Source organism: Solanum tuberosum, unplaced genomic scaffold, assembly GCF_000226075.1.
Source record: "Solanum tuberosum cultivar DM 1-3 516 R44 unplaced genomic scaffold, SolTub_3.0 scf00019, whole genome shotgun sequence".
Lineage (NCBI taxonomy): Eukaryota > Viridiplantae > Streptophyta > Magnoliopsida > Solanales > Solanaceae > Solanum > Solanum tuberosum.
The window spans coordinates 2,128,537-2,136,746 of NW_006238945.1; positions in this window are offsets into that span (position 1 = coordinate 2,128,537).

Here is an 8,210-nt window from a genome sequence, read left to right on the forward strand (position 1 = left end):
GAATATCTTTGTTCTGCATCATTCAATTTTCGACTTTCAAAGGCCACAGGATGACCTTCCTGCACTAACACGCCTCCAATAGCTTTATCAAGACGCATCAGTATGTACCTCAAATGGTAACTCAAAATCAGGCAGATAATTGACCTGATGAAAGAATGGAAGACCCAACGTTGGTGGACCTCTTAACACAGATAATTGACTTGAGACTGGCGCTGAGAAAACAAAGTCTGAAATTGATGGGTATCGTAATGATATAGACGAACGCATGGCTGAGGACTTAAATTTTCGTGAGGCAATGACACTAACAATTGGATGGACTGCAAAAAGAGAATGAAAACCTTCATGCAGAGATCGTTGTATTGTGTCGGGCAGTGGTAGCGTTAAACTCAACTCGTGGGGAATCGTCTAGGGTTAAAATTCTGGAACCAAAAGCCTTTGGTAGCGCAGGGAGTGCTAAAGAATTGAAAAACTTCATCTGGGATATGAAACAGTATTTTACTGTTGCAAGGGTGTCGGAGACGGACAAGTTAAACATCACTACGATGTACTTGACAGGTGATGCTAAACTCTGGTGGAGGACTTGAAATACAGATGATGTGAGTGCTGGATGACCCAAAATTGACACATGGTCCAAGTTAATGAAAGAAATGTGTGATCAATTTCTTCTTAGCGACGCCTCATGGCTTGCAAGGGACAAGTTGAAGAGACTAAGGCAAACTGGCTCGGTGCGGGATTACATTAAAGAATTTACCTCAGTGATGTTAGACATCCAAAATATGTCTGATGAGGATAAATTACATAATTTCATTTCGGGTATGCAAGGCTGGGTTCAAAATGAACTTCGAAGACAGAATGCTAAAAACTTTCCAGGCGCAATTGCTGCTGCTGATTCGTTAGTGGATTTCTGAACGATTCGACCTTCTACTGATGTTCCTTCTACTTCGAAACCTAAGAAAAAGGGTGAGAAGAAAGGGAACTGGAAAAGGGAGAATCGCAAAGACTATGCTAATGATAAAGGAAAGGCGCCAATGAAAGATGGAAACAAAGAAAATAGACCAAAGAATAAAGATGGAAATTCGAAGGGTTGTTGGACTTGTGGTGGTCCTCATTTGGCCAAGTCCTGTCCAAACTGGGAGAGGGTGAACGCTTTGCTTGCTGAAAAATTGAATCAGGGTGAAAAGGATGAGGAAGTCGTGGCTGCTATGGTGAATCCATTAGGTTTGTCTTCCAATCATATTACATTGGTTAATAATGTTGAAGGGACGTCTAAGACTTCAAATTCACATGCTTCATTGATTCATATTTAAGTGAAAATTAAGGGAAAATGTGTGATGGCTATGGCTGATACAGGGGCTACTTATACGTTTATTGATGTTAATATTGCTGCAAAATTAGGGCTTAAGTTGACTAGAAGTCCTTCCTACGTTAAAACAGTTAATGCTAAGGCACAGGCCATTGTGGGCATGGCTTATGGGGTGTCTATGTCGACTGAGAATTGAGTAGGATAACATAATCTGATGGTGATGCCGCTAGGAGATTTTGAGATCATACTTGGAGTTGATTTTTTGAGAAAATTCCAGTTTGTTCCTTTTCCACACTTAGATGGGATGATGATTATGAATGAGGGCAATGCTGGGTTTGTGAAAGGTGTTTATCCATTTGGGAATGTCAATAAAGTTGCAAAGAAGAAAGACAAGGGAATGTTGTTGTCTGCTATGTCAATTGATAAACGGTTGAAGAAAGGTGATGAAACTATACTTGCTGCCTTAGTCGAATTGAAACCTGATGTTAGGGTAGAGGTGCCTGATTGTGTAGCTGAATTACTAAAACAATATGCTGATATTATTCCACCTGAATTGCCAAAGAAATTGCCACCAATGAGGGATATTGATCATAAGATCGAATTTCTACCAGGTACTGTTGCTCCTGCACAAGCTCCTCATCGTATGGTTCCTAAGAAGTTGGCTGAGTTACGTAAACAGTTGAACGAGTTGTTGGATGCTGGACTGATTCAACCATCAAAGGCTCCATATGGTGCACCTGTTTTATTTCAAAAGAAGCAGGATGGGACAATGAGGATGTGTGTAGATTACAGGGGGCTAAATAAGGCAATTGTGAAGAACAAATATCCCGTTTCGTTGGTGCAAGATTTGATGGACAGGCTGAGCAAGGCATGTTGGTTCACTAAGTTAGATCTTAGGGTAGGCTACTAGCATGTTAGAATAGCTGAAGGCAACGAACCTAAGACTACTTGTGTAACGAGATATGGCTCTTATGAATTCCTTAAAATGTCGTTTGGGTTAACCAATGCCCCGGCTACCTTTTGCAACATGATGAACAATGTGTTGTTTGACTATCTTGATGATTTCGTGGTTGTCTATCTTAATGATATTGTTATCTATAGTCGAACATTAGATGAACATGTTAATCATCTAAGTATGGTTCTGTCTCAATTGAGAAAATATACGCTTTATGTTAAAATGGAGAAGTGTGAATTTGCTCAACAAGAGATAAAATTTTTGGGGCATCTTGTTAGTAAAAACCAAGTTCGAATGGATCCTAAGAAAGTGTAGGCCATTGTGGATTGGCAAGCAACTCGTAGCGTGAAGGATTTAAGATCGTTTCTTAGGTTAGCTAACTATTACAGAAAGTTCATTGCTGGTTATTCGAAAAGGGCAGCGACTTTGACTGATTTGTTGAAGAAAGATGTTAAGTGGGTGTTGTCAGTACGATGTCAAGAAGCTTTTCAAAATTTGAAGGAAGCTATTGCGTCTGAACCTATACTTAAGCTGCCTGATTTTGGGTAGGTCACTAGAACTTGGTATCAGTTTTCCAAAAAATCCCTTGGTATGGGTAGGTCACTAGAACTAGGCTCATTGCAGCCTTGTCATTTACGGGATGATCATCCTTTAAAATGGCACATTTAGTTTTAGAAGATTATGTTTCAGCTGGGATTGTTGGTTTTGAGGGTTCGAAATGGATTTTGGGCTTTGCCCTAAGCTGAGTTCCTTGTTTTGGTAGTTGTCATTCTTCACTTTTCAGATATAATATATGCTCTTCCGAGGTTTCTATTGTGTGGGTCTTGTATGTGGGATTCAGGTGGTGCTGGAGATTCTCAGGATAACAAAGAACTGGCAAAACCCTCTTAATGACTAGACAATATTGGATTTGGCGAATATGGTAGGTATTTCGATTTGTGAGTTGGTATCAGAGCTCTGGGTTGACCAACATCATTGGTATGAGAGCTAATGCTTAGTACATTCCTACAAATCGATGTGGAGACATATGTATCATATCTTCAGGAGGCTATAAGATATTATTAGGACATTCAATTTTTTGACCCTTTTAGCCTGTGCTTTTGGTTTGATTAACCTCTAAAACTGCTTCATTGGAATCCACACTCTCTTAGGTGGATAGCACGAGGTATTTGAAGGACATGTATAGAGCATCATCACATTCTACCAGAGTTTCAGCACTTGGTTAGGCTAGTGAGCCTTGGTCATGCATCTACCTTGAGGTCATAGACATACTTCAACATTTAAAGAGTTTGGGTACAACTACAATGACCCCTAAGGTCATTTCCTTTGTTTCCAATCTTTCCAATAACTAGAGCTTTCATGTAGCGACCCCAAGTTATTTATGACTTAATGGGACTAACAGTTCGGTAATCGAGTTGTTCATTTTGATTTTGTGCAAGTTTCCGTATTTTGGGGCCTTTGACTTCAGTTAAAAATTTTAAGAACACAGCATCGGAATTCAATCCTAATGGTTTCGTCAGCTTTAAAAAGGCCATTTTTGGCTAGGGGCATAGTTGGTTCGGGACCTAAGGCTTCTAGTGTAAGTTTGTGACCTATGCATTTAAACTTTGAAGCTTAAGCCAAGGTCTAACTTCAGTCAATATTCTTGGTAAAAAGGCTCGGATGAGAATTTTGTCGACGCAATAAGCTTCAAAATGTTGAGTTTGGTCAAGAATGACCCTTCAGATGGTTGTCGACGCTTCTAGTCTCATTTGAGTCTTCTTGTAGATTTTAGCTTAAAGAGAAACTTGGGTGTGGGACTCATTTTTCATCGAGATGACCTCGGATGGATGTTTCAAAAGTTTCATTGAGTTTGAAATGTAGAATTTGATGGGGTAGCCTATTTTTTTTCTTGCACGCACATGGTTTTGAATGAATCTCGGGCACCCCGTCGGAGACTTAAACTTGCAAAAAACCTGTTAATGTGAATCAGCTAGTGCATGCCTGTTTTTGTCTTCATGATCATAGGCCACCTTGGTCGCGTTCATGGGGAAGAGAAAAGTAGGCCTCCATCTTTGCATGGTTGGGCTACATTCGTGAAGGTCTAACTTGCCAAGCCTTCACATTTGAGAACTATCGATCACGTTCATGGTGCCCAAGTTTGTTGGCCTTCACGTTCATAGTCCTCTAGCCATGTTTGCAAATGGAATCTTTCTTATGCTCTGCATTTATGGGACCTCTGGGCCGCATTCGTAATGAGAAATTCAGGCCTTTTAAATAAGGATAGTCACGACTCATCTTGGTACCATATTTTCCAAAGGCAATTTCTCTCTCAATTTAACTCTATTTCTGGTGAATCAAAGTCGTGTACATCCAAAATTTTTGAGGATATGTGTGTGACTGATCGGGAACTATTGAAGACTCTTCATTTGAGGTAAAATTGCATTTGTATGGGTTGCAGTAGTTCTTTTCGGCACTTTAAATTGTGATAAGTTGCATACTGGTTGTTATAGTTGTTTCGATCCCCGAATAGTACTCCATTTTGGAACACATGTCTGGGCTACTATTTTACACTTTTTGATAGACTCAATTTTAGGATTCTTGATGTGGGTCCCACATTCCTTTTTTGACTCAATTTTGGGTCTGTTTCTAATTATTGTGATTTAAAAGTCTAAACGCCTATAGTGATGTGGTGATCAATAATTTTATAGTGTGACGGTGTTTGGAGGTGTTTCAGTAGTTAATATACCTGGTGCAGCGGATTTGGAATGCTCTTGATCGGCTTTGAAGTAGGCTTCAGTCTACTTGCTTCATTGAGCTTCTTAGAAAATATCTTGTATAAAATTCATGTAATTGCAGATTATATTAAGTTTCCTCTTGTTTTTGTTGGTTGATTCTGTAGGAGCCTTGGGCTTATTATGGGTGTTAGGATCATTAGTTTAGGCTTGTAGCTTCGGTTGTGGTGTAGATGTTTTTGCTTATCCTTATTATGATTGATATAGTGTGGCCTTAGACTAGATGGAACCTTATATGCCTTAGGTCATGTTTTATCACCCTTCTAGTCTTGATTTAGCCCTCGTAGGGCCTGTATTGGATCACCCACCTTGTGTTGGTTCTTGTGACTATGGTGGCTCATCGTAGCTGTGGGTTGGTCCTAACCATGCTCGGTCATTGACTAAAGAGGTATGGTTGGGGTGGGGTAGTATACCTTGAGTGCTCTTTCTTTATTGATTTGAAAGCTTTTCTTGATCTCTTTGCTTGTTGTTTAGTGGTAGACATGGTGTACCCTTACTTAGTTTTTGATTATATTGTTGGGCCCGACACTGTAGGCGAGGACCCGTTGGATTCTAGGTTAGTACTCTCCCCTTGGTAGCGTGGTTTGGTTTGTTGTATGGTTATTTTACATGAGTGCCTTATTTGAATATTGGTGATGGCATGCATTTCATTGTTTGTTCATTCTCATAGATTTTTGTGGTACGATCCCAGCTTATATATTGGCATAGTTGTCGTTCGTGATGAGATATTGTTTTACTCGGCTTTTATTCTAAACTTGTTTTAATAGAGTTTTACCACCTGGACCACTTGATTTATTGGCTTTTTATATAACGAGGCATCATGGACGTGCTCCTTTTCACCTGAGATATTAGAGGCATATAGCATATGCTCAGTTTTTCTACTTGACTAGCCGATGTGTCCACCTTTACTCACATGATTTTCGCAACTTATGATCCTCTACAGAGTCCACTTACTATAAGAGTTGGATTTGGGCCCAGGGAGTGTATAGGGATTACCCCCATCCCCTATGAGCCCATTTGTCCATGACTACCATAGTACCGGATGAGGGAGTTGCATGGGTCCTACCTCACCCACACTGCAGGGAGGTAGGTCTATACACTTGATTATAAATGGTTACTGATGGTCCTATTGCATCCTCTACATTTATATGCATTGCATATCACCAGTATACTTGTTTGTTGATTGTACAATTCAGTTTAGGGGCGCTTGGGTTATATTTTTTATTTGTACCTTTTGGGATTATGGGGTCCGATTAGGTTATTGTTTAACTATGTCCAGTTCTCTGCTATTGTTTTGTTGTTAGCTGATAGGCTCTGACTTTAAACTTTTGGTTGTGGATCCTCCAGACCTTGGGTGGTTGATTTGGTATCTTAATTTCTTCTGAATATGTTGTTGCCTTGCATTCCAGGTACATATTTGACTCAGCTTCTTACCCTTTTGTATCCTATTTCTATTCTTTATTGCTTTTCTACTTTAGTATCTATAGTATAGTCACATGTGCTAAGATCTTCGTATTACTTATTGTTTATGCTTGTGTTAGATTTTGATCTTAGTCGGTCGATGCCTACTGAGTACCTTCTTTGATATTCATACTACACTTATGTCCCCAACATATCACAGTTTAAGTTATCGTGGTTGATTAGGAGGCGTGCGGAGCAACTCAGAGTTTGGAGACTTTGATGAGCTCCTAGCATTCAGAATGGCCAGTTTCCATCTAATTTTGGTTAGGCTTTAGTCTTTATGTTATATTCAGAGACAACTTGTACTTATCTTGTATTTGTAAAGGTCTTGTACTCTTGTTTTGGATTAGATGCTCAACTACTAACTGATGTCAGTTCTTGGAACGGTACCTTATATTGTGTTCAGTTGATTCCCCCATTTCTTCGTTTTACTTTACACTTTTTACTTCTTGTTTTTTACCTCTGCTTGGTAGCTCGTTGCTTATGGCTCCGGGATAAGGGTTAGGCTTACCTGCTGATGGGATGTGGTAAGTGTCATCATGACTTGAAAAAATTAGGTCATGACAGATTGGTATTAGATCAAGGTTGACCGACATCGTTGGTATGAGGGCAAATGCCTAGTAGAGTCCTACAAAACGGTGTGGAGATTTATGTATCCAATCAATGGAAGGCTATAGGGAATTCTGAGGAAATTATGTTTTTGACTCTTATCGTGTGTTTCCTCTTTGATTAACCTCTCAAACTTCTTCTTTGGAATCTACTCTTTCCTAGATAGATAACATAAATAATTTGACGAACGTGGGTAAAACATCTCTACATTCTGCTAGAGTTTTAGCATGTGATCAGCTAAGATATTCGCAATCAAGCCTGGACCTTGAGTTTGGAAGCACCCCAGGCTTTGGCAGGGTCTTTTGCTACCTCGGTTCCTCGGTATTTGAGTGCTAAAAGGTCTGAGATCCTCTGAGGGCACACCTCATGTAGGTGTGGTTCTTTGTGAAATGGGTGATTGTAACACCCCGACTTTTCAAAACGTCTAAATTAACTCGTATCTTTATGGAAAGACAAGGAGGGTGAATAATAAATTAAAAATGATATGGTATGTCATATTTTACTAGGGACTGCCAGGGTAAAATTCGGGTCGGGTCAAAAATATGATATGTTGGCCTATTTAACGTTTTAAGCCATGAAAACATTTCATTTCAGTTCCAAACTAGAGAGAAAGCTTAAGAGAGGGTTCCTGTGGTGTTCTAGCATGATGAAGGTTAGTTTTTGATGATTTCTATCATTAAGCATTGCCCCCGTGCCTAGAAATGTCATCCCTACACGTGGCAATCGTTTTTCCCTTCTATTAGCTACGTTTGGAGCTGGTTTTTGAAGATATAAATTTGTAGTTATTGGTGTTTCTTCAAGGTTTACACTTGGTTAACTAAGGTAATCATCTCGGGACCCTTTTATGGTTGTTTTTATGAATTTCTACGGACGTTTCAACAAGTTGGGGCAATATGGCAAATTTGCCGATTTAAGATTAATTATGAACTATTTATAGGTGCGTACCAGCAGTGTATATATAGTAATTGCGAAGCTTGGGACATAAGGAACAACTTTCGTGAAGGAACTACGATCTTTCGAGCGTTCATTGGAAAGGGATGTTAAGGTTATTCCCTTCGTTCGACATGTTTCCTTAGATGTAGTTAACGTTGGTGATCTTGTAGATGTA